Source organism: Uloborus diversus, chromosome 9, assembly GCF_026930045.1.
Source record: "Uloborus diversus isolate 005 chromosome 9, Udiv.v.3.1, whole genome shotgun sequence".
Classification (NCBI taxonomy): domain Eukaryota; kingdom Metazoa; phylum Arthropoda; class Arachnida; order Araneae; family Uloboridae; genus Uloborus; species Uloborus diversus.
In genome coordinates, this window is record NC_072739.1 from 63,857,448 (window position 1) to 63,870,861 (window position 13,414).

Sequence of the window (13,414 nt, forward strand, 5' to 3'; positions counted from 1 at the left end):
ATTAGAGCTTGTTGCTGGTGGGCATTACCGAAGCCACAATTTTTATCTGTAATCATTACAATTTTTCTTTTTCGTAAACAACGTATTTCCTAAGAATATAAACCTAATTGTGATCAAAAAAGTTGAAAATTCCATGTTTTTGAGGTGTTTGATTACAATGTCATGTTTTTCTAACATTTTATTTACAAATTTCTTGCATTATCAAATATTTATTAATAATATAATATCATCCCAGGGTTAAATTCATAGAGTACAATTGAATAAAGAATATTCACACAAATTTTCAGAACGATTGGTGTGCTCATAGCATCGGAACTAATCATAATTTTTCACTGAAATTTTGGCACCATATTCTTGAATAGTTTTACTAGTATTTTATGACATTGAAAAAAAAATAATAAATTTTTTGACCCGTCTAAATTGGTTTCCCTTTAAAAATTTCATCATGGAAATACCACAGCACTCAAATAATTTTGGAAAAGAAAAACTGGTGGAGAGTTTCTCAGAACATATTATCTGTAATTTAATCAAATAAAAAAGATACGACATTGCCAAAAAAAGGGGGGGGGGATAGATCCAGTACAGGTGCCTTGTACGCGTTACGTACGTGTACTCTTTACATTCCCTGAAATCCGTGATGCTGTACTACAGGTGTGTTGGTGGGGGATATTTTTAGGGTTAGCGAATGTTACTGAACTAGAAAATCGCCCGTCAGGGTATGACGGATGATAATTGCTTCTACATTTGAACGAAGCAACTGCCTGTTCGGTTATATTTTGATAGTTGAAATTCGAACCCCAACTCCAGTGGATTAATCCTAAACTCCAGTACGTAGCCTTCATAGTTGACCATTTTTTCATTCCTAAAATGACGGTTTTACCAGTAAAACAATTAAGTTACCCGATCCTGTTCACCCTCGTCAAAATGAAGCATTTCCCTGTATGCCGAGCATTACCAAAAAATATTGCGAAATTATCATGTCTTGGCGCGGGTTTCACTGTTGAAGAGGTCAGGAGCGTTATTCGATCAGCGAATTGGCTACTATATGTATGATGATGTTATTTAAATTTTGATCTTTTTTTTAAATTTTAATTTCGCTTTTGGATTTTGCATAATGCTTAGTAATATATTTGTCTTAAATGCAATAAAAGCAGTACCATATATATTTTCTTTACATTTACATTTCTCTCCTAGTTTTTGTTACCACATTAATGAAATATAATTTTTTATCGAGTGCAAGTTGCCCCAACAATTTTTGCAAGTGATGGAGGTAGTTGATAGTCAAAAATATAGGATAATGAAAAAATAACTTATCATAGTGACTTTCCACGCATTGAAAACAAGTGATAAACGAAGCACAAATTTATAATCAAAAGTTTTTAATAATTTATTAATAACTATGTACATGTCGACAGAGTGTTCTGAGTTCTATTTACATTCATAATCAGTGAGCTCGGTAAAAACTGTACAGTTAACATATGGTTCTTTTTTTTACCAAAAAACCATTTAGAGTTTCAGCAATCAATGGATGTCATATACATTATGTTCAACCTTATAAGTAATAGTTTTTAAATCACGGACTTTTTAAATGAGATTGAGTAGTAATAAAACACTATTTACTACTAATTAGTATCACTGAGAATTTATATTGCGAAAATTGTGAGTTTTTGATATACATGTGTGTGTGTGTGCGTTTTTATATTCACTTTGATATAGTTTAAACAAAATAAAATATTCGTATTTCGCTTTCGTTAAGATTTAAAAAAAAAATTCTTACTTAGTTATTAGATTTTTTTTTCTACAGTTAGGTTTTGATCTCTGTAATCTGTTCACTGAAAAGATAGACCGAAAATAAACAAATGGGTTGCTAGAGGGTTTGCCACTTTTGAGGATGACTCTCTGGCATAAAAAAAGTAAACCAATATTCGCCGTTTGCTTGGCACCGATTTGCTATTGTTCACTCTAAACATGTGATTCGACGACGCCAAATGGCGTGTTTTTTTTTCCTTTGCATCTAGTCCATCTTTCTCGTGAACGCAGTCTTGTCTTTGACTTTTTATTTAGTTATTATAGTCATTAGGGGTTTTACATTTATAGTTAGGATTTTATCTTTAGTCTTTTGTATTTTTCATTCAGGTCAATGAAATTCAGGTCAATGTATTTTTCATTCATGCGAAGTCAATAAGTTAAGTTCTCCTTTACATTTTGTGGTTTATGCATAGGCATGCAGATTTTACCCTTCGCCTTTAGAACTTTTATTTCATAGAGTGGCACGATTTTGAAATATATTTTGCTTTTATGATGCAGAATTTTGAAATTTTTTTTTTTTTTTTTTAATTTACTAAATTAAACGAATGAGACTGGTCATCTTTTGAGAATGGAAAATGATAGAGCTGCGTTGAAGGTTTTCAATGCAGTCCCTTTTGACTAAGGGGTAGACCAAAAAATTGATGGGTCTACCGTGTGTATACTGATTTTGATATCATTAAAAGCAAAAACTGGTGGTCAACGACAAAGAGAAGAACAGCCTAAAGAAGGCAAAGGCCCATAACGGGCTGCCGAGCCAATTATGATGATGATGATGTAGGATAGTCAGTCCCGCCATTCCGAATTTTTCCTGAGGACAGTGTTTAATTCTCAATAACAAATACTATATCGTTAAACAGCATTAACTATGCCCACTTTGCTGCAAATATATTAATTTTTCCGAACCAAAAGGAAGCAATTTTCCCTCCTGACCCCCCTAAACTACGGGACTGATGATAGTATTTTGAGTATATGATCCATTACTCATTTATAAACGCAAGCCGGGACAGGGCTATAGCAAATACACTTACTTTTTCTTAAGTTATTACACTTGTATAATAATTTCTTCCTGTTTATGATATATCAATTTATAACAGTTAATTACAGCATGAACTAAAACTTGGTCAATCTTTTTTTTTTTCGCATTTAATTTTAAAGATATTTTATGCATTTGATTCACCTTCCTATAATTTGATGACCGGAAGCGACTGATTTCCTCTAGCAGTGTCTCCTTCAAACAATAATAACTAAGAATGTAAAAAATTCAAAAAACCTTTTTCTAATCCCTTTTCCTGTACAAAAGTTATGGGTAACAAAACAGTTGCGTATAGCTTTTAAACAAAAATTTCTGCCTTAAGTACATTATTCTCCTCATTTATTGCATACAAGAGATTTTATATATATATATATATATATATATATATATATATATATATATATATATATATATATATATATATATATATATATATATATATATATATATATTATTATTATTATTATTATTATTATTATTACGCGAATTCATGTTGCTATTTGTTTTTTACATCTTAGACTGTTGTGCCGTATATTCAATTATAACTTCTGCACGAGCAAAATTTTAAAACATCGCGAAACTTTGTTCGTTTACTCTTTATTTCAATTGTGTTTCATAAGTCCTGCATTGATACTGTAATACATTTTGTTCTAAGCATAATCTGTAGAATCTTTTTCAAGCAAAAGTATTAACGAAATTAAAAAAAAAAAAAAAATCGACAGTAAAACGAAAACCATCAAACCAAGTCATCAAGAAATGTGAAAATTGTTTTCAAATTTTCAAAATATGAGCGTTTGTTCTCAACTTTTTAGACGCAAACGGATTCTTAGACCTCTTCTGACTCAGTCACACTAGGTTGGAAATTAATAAGAACAACTACAACAGCAGAAATATTTAGACACTGATATATGAAAATGTTGTTTTTTTAATATAGTTTTTCAATTCCGCCAGTTATTGTAGGCTTTCTTTTGCAAATTGACTAAACCTGTAATACATGAAACTTCTAAGTTACAATTTTTTATTCTTTTACAGACCTATTCATAAAAAACGAATCCATTGATCGCTGAAACACTTTTACAGCAGTTTCGAAGTATAAAAAATTTCAACCTTTGATCTCTCGCCAGGAAAAAACGGGGAAAACAGATAAATAAAAAGTGTACAATATCACTTGTATACAAATGAAAACTTCATCCAAAGCGGTCTAGGAAGCATCCCAACTTCTTGGGTATTGTCCTTGGTGATTGGTTATCACTGCAACCAATCACAATGCAGGATTCTCCTTGTTAGACCAAAGTTCACTCATAGTCTTTATTCTAAAATTTGTTATTCTAAGCCATGTCATATCTTGAGCACAATGTAAAATCTGGTCAACTAAGTGAAGAAGCATGAGAATCCAGACTTTTTTTTTCATTTATGTCTTGTTCATAGCACCGTGCATTAACTCTAAAAGCCCCGTATTTTATGTACAAATGCGAGTTAGTTTTGGGGCACTCAATTTCTGTGGTTTTGTTTCCAGGCAGCTAGAGTTCGAAGACGATGGATGGTGGACATAGAGGACTTACTCATCATGAAATGTAGCTCACCATTGGCGACTAAAAAGTTCCAAATACGACTAAGTGGTTTGGTCTACGTATCAAATTACATTTAAGACACTCTGCTAAAGTTGGCGATAATTGATACAGTTGTTTTAAGTATTTTTATATGCATCTTAAAACATTCACTACAATGTTGGTTTTTACTAGTCAGGATATCACTCAAAGCTCTTACACATACTGACTGGCACTTCACCTTTTTGTTTCTTTCAAATATCAATCACCGAAACGTCAGTTTTTTAATCACTTTTAATAATTTTTAAGATAAATACATATTTAATAAAAATATTCTTGGCTCGAGGAATGCCTTAGGAAGAGTTTTTTTTTCTACTGACTAAGTAATGACTTTGATCTAATTTAATTGATTTAAAGTATGTGTTTCCCAAATGCAGTCTGTTTTGGTTAGAAAATAAAAAAAGGATATCTTTGTAAAACATTAATATTTTTTTTATCAATGTTTCTGATAACTTTTCTTTTAAAGAAATTTTTATTGATGCATTTAATTTAAATGAATCTTTCATTTACAGTCATAATGCAACGAATAGAAAACAAACTCTTTGAGTGTTGAACAAGTGTCGATAATATGGAGCATGCGGACAACCGGTGTACAAATCTCGACAGTGAGTTGTACTCAAGGGCAACGCTATAGGAAAAAAATACTTTCTGAAGAAAAAGGAAGGTTTGGAATATACATAACAGCAAGGTATCAAGAATTAGATTCGGGTAGGGTTTGCTAGACGAAACAAAAATTCATTCCAACGCTTCCAATTTATGGGATGACACGAACCTAAACACCCGTTACATATTGAAATTTCACTCACGCCAGGGTTATCAGACAAAACTCAATGCACCAGGGTGTCTACGCTGCAGACTTTCTAAGTGACTAAGAACAACGTTTCATAACTTGGTCGCCTCTGCGCCAGATATATCTGACAAAATTCAATGCGCCAGGGTGAAGTTCTTCGCTGAAGACTGAGTCTCTAAGCGATTGGTTGCAATGTTTCGTAATTTGGTAGCCTCTACGTCAGATATATCTGACAAAATTCAATGCGCCAGGGTCAAGTTCGCTGTTGACTGAGTTTTTAACGGCTTTTATTCAACAACCGATTCGAACTTCCGTCAAATACATATGAACCGCCGATCGAAGCCGCCTTCAATCAAAAAGAAAGTTTCATCACTCGGTGTCTTGGATGTCTGTGTTTACCAGGAGTTCAGGTCGGCTGGTGAACAAGACCGTAGAACCTTAGTCGCTAAGTTCCATAATACAGGTATGGGGGGGGGGGGTCTTGGTTCTAATTAGTATGAATAACGGATCAGCCGTGTTCTATGAATTTATTTTAGGGCTAGCAAAAGATTCTAGGTTAGGCAAGGTCTGGCCTGTTTACAGGCCTGCTGTCAGAAAAGAGTTTAATGAATTTATTTTATGCTTACATAGCTATTAAGACATTTCTTTAACGATTTTTGTACTGTTGCTTTATTAAGGTAATTGGATGAAAGGTAAATCTAGCAATGTATCAACAGATTAGTGTATCAGAAACAAGTGGATGTCCTCTTCAGAAAAGTTTTGCTTTTCTTTTTTATTTTATTTAAAAAAATGGCAATTGGTGAATCAGTACGTTCAAGAGCTTTAAGCGTAACAGACAGTGCATGATTTCACAAATGATGCTTCTATATCACCTGAGTTCAAAAAAGTAAAGTTTATAGGTTTCCAAATAGTACCTGTTTTAGTGTTGACTTATTTATTTATTTATTTATTTATTTTCAATTTTTTTGAAAGTAACAAAGGGAAAGACGCCATTACTCTTATTTCTCACATGATATAGTGGAAAATTTTGAACTGTTATATCCTATAATGATATATTATTAAACTTATGTGAAACCTTCTAAAATCATGCAGATTTTCGAAAGACTAAAGACTAATCAGAAGTATGTATTTAATAAGTTCACCATTATATCTTTAATGGTATTTTAGTGAAATGGCACATATTAAAATTCGAATTCTTCTTCAACTGGTGTTGCATTCTAAAAAACAAGCTATAAACGTTTTCAACAAAAAGGCAGTTTTCGATGTGACATTGATTGTTACAATGTTTCTCAAAATCAGCTAATGTTAGGTTTATCCAGTTAAATGTTATAAATCTAAGTCATCAACAAAATGTGACGTTTTAAAATAATTGAAAAGTTCTTCAAAACACGCTAATCAATTTTTGGGGATTTTCAATACAATGATCAAGAATCTTTAACACATATTAATATTAGTAATATTTTGCCATACAAGTTAACCGTAGCAGAGGCTGAATCGCATCAATAAATGTAATATTTACATGGAAATGTTTGCATCATACACATTCGCCAATATTTTTTAAAAATCCTTCTCCGGATGTTGCATGTACTTATGCTGCAAAATTTTGTAAAATATTGTGTGAAGGTAAATCTATATATTTTGTGTCAAAAAAAATCTGGATAGTTAAAAAGCGCTATAGTTCACGGTCGAACAATTTTTTTGTGTTTTATGAACCTTTGATAAATTCGCAATTGATTTTAGATAGAAATTTTTCCTCGTGATATCGGATCAAATGTGACGTCATGCTTGTTTGATCGTATCCAGTAATTGTTCTTTTCATAAAAGAAAACCTGATTTTTTTTAAAAATTGCGATGCATTTTTTCGTTAAAATTGCTACTTAAATATACCTTTTTCTTCATTTATAAAATCATGTTCTTTATATGAAAAATACATTTGTGTACCGTATGTACTCGTGTATAACGACCCTCTTAAGAGGAATGTGAAATGTAAAAATCGTATCACTCTTTCCGAACTTTTATTCTTTCAAATTCTGATAAATCATTGCTGATAATCATGGAATCTGAAGACATATTTGATGCTGACGGAGGAATAATATTAAATTTTCCATTAACTGGACCTTAGGAATATTCAATTTCTATGCAATATTCCTTATTTTGATAAGTTTCAGTGTTCAACTTTTCATTTTCATACGAAAGCAATAAGGTTTTGGAATTCAAAAACTCTGTGTTTTAATATTTGCTCTTTTTAAAGAAAGTACTGACGATTTAGTAAATAATCATTTTCCACTAATGCGTGAATATGTCTACACCTTCTATATTTTGCTAAAAACTTCGAGTTATACACGAGTATGTACAGTATTTAAATGTAAATAATATTTCATTGATAAATTTGATTTACATTTTAAAATAAAAATCATGTAATGCATTTTAATAATAAAATAAGGAAAAAAACCTTTTTAAATATATTAATAAACGTTCCTTTTGATTATTTTAACTATTGTTAAAATAATCTACTTACACTTAGAACGCTTAGAGATGAGCGCATGAACGGTTTGCTGCAATAGCATAAATTCAGGCTAAAAAGGGATTTTAACGAAACTGGAAAGCAAACCTGTAATCAGGGCCTTGGATTTAACCAAGGTAGATCGATCCATGATCTGTTATGTATTAGGAAGAGAGGACTATTATATTGGTGAAATCTAGAGCAGAGGGTGGCAACAACTTTGAAAGATTATTTTTTACCTTAAAAATTTACCAAGATGGTGATTGCTTATCATATCATGAATAATCTAATTTAAACAATTGTTCGATTTAAATTTGTTCTACTTGGTGATTCTCGCTTTTACTTATTGCAGTAGCTTACCTAGCATGGGTGATACCCGGGGCGGTAATGTGAGGCGTCACCCTCCCTCCTCTCCTCACACAAACGAAAAAAAAAGAGGTTTTTATTATACTATGTAAGCATGAAATTCATTCAATTTTCAGTCTAAGTACTGACAATACGACCCTAATCCTGAGTATAGTATTAACTCCATGATGTGGGGTGGAAGAAAGAGGGATTCCGTGGGGTTTCCCCCCGAAAAAATTTCAAATTCGTAGTCTTAAAAATGCCTTTCAGCTTCATATTTTTCAGAAACTTGCGATTACACTTTGAGTGTTACCCCCCCCCCCCCAGACGGGTGAAGCACGTGGATTACCACCCCCGCCCCCCCCCGTAGTGACGCCACTCCTTATTGCTATTGCAAAACAGTAAATAATGCAGTGTAAGAAAAAAAAATCAAACTTTGCATTTTTTGAGAATACATATTGTGTCTTTTCTATACTACTCATCGTCTGCCGTTTAGATTTTTCGTAGTATACTAGTGGTACCCGCACGGCTTTGCCCGTAGTAAAAAAATTAAAAGGTCATTTGGTTCGCCTGTATATTTACAAATAATGGATGATGCATTTCTCGTCAATTTGCTATGGCTATTTGCTCGCCCATGTTACAGTTCCACGTTGTGATAATTCGGTAATTTACTCTTCCACGTTACGTAAATTTTCTGGGTCTAATGTTCTTAAAATTTGAATATAAAAAGAAAAAAATCGAAATTTTGAAAAACCGCTTCAAGGTGCACACCCCCATGTAACAAACTAATTTTGTGTCAAATTTCATGAAAATCGGCCGAACGGTTTAGGCGCTGTGCGTGTCACAGAGATCCAGACATCCAGACAGATATCCCGATATCCAGACAGAGAAACTTAGAGCTTTATGAGGATGTGGAAGAGGAGGGAGGGCATTATTTCTCTGTTGCAGCATGTACCATTCGAGGCTCTTCTTTAACCAACAGGATTACACAAATATATTGCATTCTTATTAACACATTTTCAAACATTACAAATACATGAATAAGACAATTTAACATATTTAACAGTGGCTGCAGTTGGGGCTTATAAGTGTGTGTGTGGATGGGGGGCAAAAAAAAAAAGACAACTAAAAGCCATGAGACTTTTGACGGCAGCAAAATAATGAAAAAAAAAAGGAAGAAAGAAAAAAATTAAACTTTTGTTAGGGCTGGTTTTGAGAGTATTGAAGCACATAAGTAGGAATTGATGCAAAGATTTTGATTAATTTTGTACGCAATAACTTTCTTCAAAGAAACACTTAGACAAGAATGAGACTTACATTATTTACCCCGAAGTATTTTGAGGTGTCATTTTCAGTTTTGGCTCTTAAATTGGTAAAAATAAATAAATAAATTATGAAAAGTTGAGAGGGGGAGGGAGGCGTTTGCCCCTCGAATCGCCGCCACTGATTTTTAACTTAAGAAACAGTGCAGATTTAAATGATTGATTAGCGTAAATTTATGAGCAGAAATAAGTTGAATGATAAATAAATGTTATATTTTTGCAAAACAGAACGTTTTAGGCAACTGATTTACAGTTTTACAGAGGAATAGAAACGACGCGTCTTTGAAAAGTGGGTATTTATTCATACTGTTTGACATAGAGCTTTTTTGAATTTTGTAATTTTTGTAATTGTAATTTTTGTTAATTGTTGTAATTTTCACATTAAATTTGAGAAGGGATTCTTAAATGCATGAAATTTGAGTTTTATACTAAAAAATGAAAAACTTTTTCTAAGGCTTTGATTAACGTTTTTAACGCAATTCTGGAAAACATTCTTTAACATTTAACCTTTTTATTGCTGAATTTGGGAATAGATTCCCAAAACAAATTACAATAGTTTTATCTCTATAAATTACATATATTTTTAATACCAATGAAACATGAACGCTCAGAACTTTCGTTAATGTTAAATGTCCATAATATTCAAAGGTATTTCTTGATAGTTTTAAAATTACTATCAACTTCGAGTCAAATCGAACGGAAACTTGGCTATGTCAGTTTTTGGTGAGATTTCATAAGTTACAACATTTTATGTTGCTAGTTATCCAATTGATAACTTTTTGGTTACCAGATTTGAATGTTAAGCTCAAAAACATAGGCGAGATTCCAAATATTGCTAAATTCCTAGTAACTAAAAGTCTTTCCACGATAAAGAAAAAATACTGTTTTCTTAAAATACAATTATATAGTACTTATATATTCTTACATTGTTGGTATTACATTATTTTCTAAGATCCTGATAGAGTTAAAAATTAGTTTGATAAAAATACTTCCAATCAATAATTTAAAAATCTCAGTGTTCAGTAAATTCATATAAATATTTCTTCTTGAAGCACAAAGGAGATTTTTAGAAAAAATAGTCAGTTTAATATTGGAGAAATTGAAAAGAAATGGTTAAACTCTGAAGCTCTAAATAATTACATAGATCTCATTAAATAAACATATTTATATATAGGCTTTATTATGCCAGTATTGGCTTGATCGTCAGCAAAGAATAAATAGTTTTAAATTCATACAAAGTTTCTTTCGAGATTAACATTTCTGTTATTTACTTTTTTTTCTTCAATCTAGCATAATAATCGTTATTATTGTATTAAAACTCTGTTTTGTTAATATTTCTTTGTAAAGATTATTTTAAAATGCCGTGTGAGAAGGTTGAGCTGTAAGCATCCTTCTACGCATTGCAGAGTGTCTCAGAACTGGAGGCAGCACTGTTAGCTGGCACTGGGAATTCATGAGCCTTGTTAGGTCCTGTGCTAAAAATAAAAATACAGAAATTATAAATTATTTCACAATTTGACTGTCATAATATAGGATGTTTAAAAAAGAACGGTGGTGTTTCAAACGTGCATGTTTTTAGTATATAGTAAAAATTGTACAAAAACAATTTTTTTTACTGAAATCTATCTCAAGATATTATGTGTGCTCTCTCCGTGACGCCTGAAAGATACCAACTCTGTATTCACACTCCTGCCGTACATGTTATATCATGTACGCAGAAGCAGTTCGCAGTGATCCATTTTTTCAGTTCGTTAAGAATATTAGGCGAAGGGGAATAAACACAGTACGCTTTGCATGTCCTCAAAGGAAAAAATCACATGGTGTCAGGTCTGGTGACCTAAGAGGAGCAATCATAAAGGGCTAAATAATCTTTTTCTTGATCGCCATTTCGGTTAAATGAATAATAAATAACAAGCCTGCGTTCGGAAACAGTTCACCGGTTACACCACGTGGTTGTTCAAGTTGCGGCTGTTACGTCACTGGTAGTTTTCTGGCGAGTACGGTAGAACAGCTGTGTTTCAAAGCGTTTGTAATGACAGCACGATTAATTCTAGTTCAGCTGCAGACGATACTCCAACCAAAGAGAGTGTAAAACTTGAAACAAGACCGGATTGGCCAAAATATACCATGTGATCTCGTTAACCACGTCGGTACTGTAGTAAGAGCGGTTGTTACCAGGTCGACTGCCAGAGAATGATCGCAAGCATTTCTGAAAGCTGTCTGGTCGCAACAAAGAACAGCTGCTTCACGTTTCTGAACGCTAGCAGCCAATCCCTGTTTACGAACGTACCCCAACTGAGACACATATGATAATACTTATTGAGACATCTAGCGGTATCCAACTGAAACTGCACTACTCGCCCTTTCAATCAAATTCTACCAAAGAGTTAGCTGTAGGCCCAAAATCTTCAAAGCGGTAGCTGCGGAATCTGTGGAAAAATGACTGACTCCGACTGTGGGAATTTTAGAGCTATCAGCTCCGACTCTTTTACCCCAAAATCAGTCAGACTCCGACTCTGACTCCACAAGCACTTATCAGAGTGGTAGACTGTGGGGGTAAATGACCGACTTCCACTCCGACTCTTGAAGTTTTAAACCTTCAACTCCCGACTCCGACTTCTCTATTTCAAAATCAGTCCGACTACGATTCCACAGCCCTGTGTGAAATCCTACCATTCTTTTGAGTATTCAACAACAGAATGTAATTTTCCTATTCAAGATAGTATTGTTAAGATTCAGATTGCGTCATAAAAATAGAGTGTCTTATGAACGTAAAATTAACATTTACACGAAAGTAGAAAGAATCATGTTCGATACTCTTGACTATTTTAAAAAACAATTTCAATAATTACCACCATTATTCATCGTTTAAAAAAATAATACTCCATTAGATTGTGTTAAATCAATTATCAACAGTTTGTACGTAAGTAATTTATGAAGGGCTTAAAAATATTTTGCTTTTGATCAAGAAGAAGAATATAAAGTGTCCGAGCTTCAAATCAAATGAATGAATTTAAAATTGTTGCTTCAATTGATTGCAAAAATGGTGGTTTTAAATACTCTTATTTTGTTGAAGGAAATGTGTCCACTAGAATTGTTGTGTGTGTGCGTGTATGTTCCTTATAAAAATCCAGTTTACGTTGGATTTTGACAAATTTGGCAGAGGTCTTTTGAAGCTCAAGAATTCACATAGATTTTTTTTCGCCCCTAATGGGAAGGGAAACCCCTTTCAGGGGAAGGGGGGGGGGTTCACCAGAAAATTCGGGAAATGGAATGTTTACGCCCATTAATAAAAATGACTGAATCTTTGGAATAAGAAAAATCCTTAGAGGTCTAAATTTAAATTTTAACTCATAAAATTGCTCTTTTCTACACGTTGATGGTGAAATTTTACACTATTTTTTTTTTAAATCTAAGCCTGGTCGTTGAACATGTGTCACTTGACGCAACTTTTATTTTCGAGGCAGACCATGCAACGCAGCTAGTAAATAATGAAATTCAAACGGTAGATGGCAGGACGGATTTGTCCAATCCGGTTTTTTGTTTTTCTTGTTCATTGTTTTCAATCGCTCGACAGGTGAGAAATCAATTTGTTTTCAATGCAACCAAGGGTGAGTTTGGTAGGTTTTCTTTTAGCACATTGCTAATGATAAACAGCATGATAACCTCAACTATTCTGGGAGAAGCAATTTAGTCCTGAATATACGTAAGTAATTTTAAATTTTAATTTCTTTGTTGTAAAAATGTGTTACTTTTCTTCGTTATTAGAAATGGGTTTTGCAGATATTGTTATTTTATTCTGTCTATTGATGCAATATAACTGCATACATTATGTGTGCATTAACGTGTTGACGGTCGAATCGCGAGATAATTCGTGGCTGATAGAATCGACTACGAATTAACTCGTAGTAGTTAGATTTGGCGTTTTCGTGTAAATTCGAGGGCATATTAGTCCTGGCCCCACAATGTAGTCCCGTAAAATTTTTTTAGGTCCAGAGATTTTCT

General features: G+C 32.9%; 1 protein-coding gene across 1 annotated transcript in view; it reads right to left on the minus strand.

Moving 5' to 3' along the window:
• Positions 1 to 10,736: 10,736 nt before the first annotated feature.
• LOC129230665 (glucose transporter type 1-like) overlaps positions 10,737 to 13,414 on the minus strand; it is a 290,489-nt gene continuing 287,811 nt past the window's right edge. Inside the window, exon 16 of the mRNA XM_054865080.1 lies at positions 10,737 to 10,884. The gene's annotated coding sequence lies outside the window, so the exon portion shown is untranslated. The remainder of the gene's footprint in view (positions 10,885 to 13,414) is intronic.